We start from the raw sequence: 1,223 nt of genomic DNA, 5'->3' as shown, positions 1-1,223 counted from the left end.
ATATTTTAAAAACTAGTAAGCAAATTATCATTCACATACCATCCCTGCTGCACTGCCTGCTACCCCCATTTAGGGCAACCCAGCATCAAAGCAAAAGATAAAGATATCAAGAAGGAGAAAAAAATGGCATAGATGATAGCAGCTCTGTTCATCCCTCTGGCAACCAAATCACAGTTGTGACAGAAACAGGAGCAGCAGCAAGGAAAAATCGCCTGGGATCTAGAGGAACAAGCCATACAACTAGGGAGAAATCCAGGAAAGCACCCTGCAACGGCAGAATGTAGAACAGGGCCAGGATGCTTGGCTGTCTTGTTTCCAGCAGCTGAGTGAGGCGGAGGCGGAGGCGGAGGCGGAGGCGGAGGCGGAGGCGGAGGCGGAGGCGGAGGCGGAGGCGGGGGCTGCGGCAGACGCCTCTTAAAGGGGCGGAGTCTGCAAGCAGATTTTCGTTTGATTGACCTGCTCGCTCTGAGCACTACTGCCGATTTGGCTGCACGTAGGGGGCACCAGGGATTTATAGGGAGACATTGTTAGCATGAGGGCCAAAGGGAGACTCACTGGGTGCAGAAGTGCCAGCGGAATCCATTGTTCCCTGTTGAGTCCTCCCCTCTATCAGTGCATGGACACAGCACTGCCATAGCTGTGACATCATCAAACTGAATAACAGAGGTGGCTCTGCTCAGAGGATTCCCTGAAACCCTGTCTCCCTCAACTTGCAGCCCCACCCAAGCCTCATCCAGGTGTATCCTCAGAGGGTCAGGTGCTCCTTGCTGAGCAGTGCCTAGACTCACACTGGAGGCAGCTGGCCTTGGTTTCTGGTGTGGGCTTCTGAGGCAACTCTAAGCACAGCATCTGTGGATTGCTTGCTGAATCTTATCAGGTGGCCCCGGAGGGGTAGAGAGGTAGCTTGGGCTAAATTTGTCCTGCAGCTGAACCCCTCTCGGGACTGTGCCACTAGACACCCATTTCACAAATCCACACTAATAAGACTGGGAGACTTAAGAGCTTTGCTTAATACATAGAAACAGACATAGAAAGGAAGCCAAAATAGGAAGATAAAAAGGCAAAAACCATATGAGAGGACACAACAGAGATCCAGATATAATGGAGTCAAGTAATCTAACAGATGCGGAGTTCAAAACACTGGTTATGAAGATGCTCATTGATCTTTTGAGAGGTGTAGAGAATTTCAACAAAGAGATAAAAAACATAAAAATGGAAATGGA

Source organism: Pteropus vampyrus, unplaced genomic scaffold (genome assembly GCF_000151845.1).
Source record: "Pteropus vampyrus isolate Shadow unplaced genomic scaffold, Pvam_2.0 Scaffold21, whole genome shotgun sequence".
In the NCBI taxonomy this organism is placed as follows: domain Eukaryota; kingdom Metazoa; phylum Chordata; class Mammalia; order Chiroptera; family Pteropodidae; genus Pteropus; species Pteropus vampyrus.
This window is presented reverse-complemented; position numbering follows the sequence as displayed.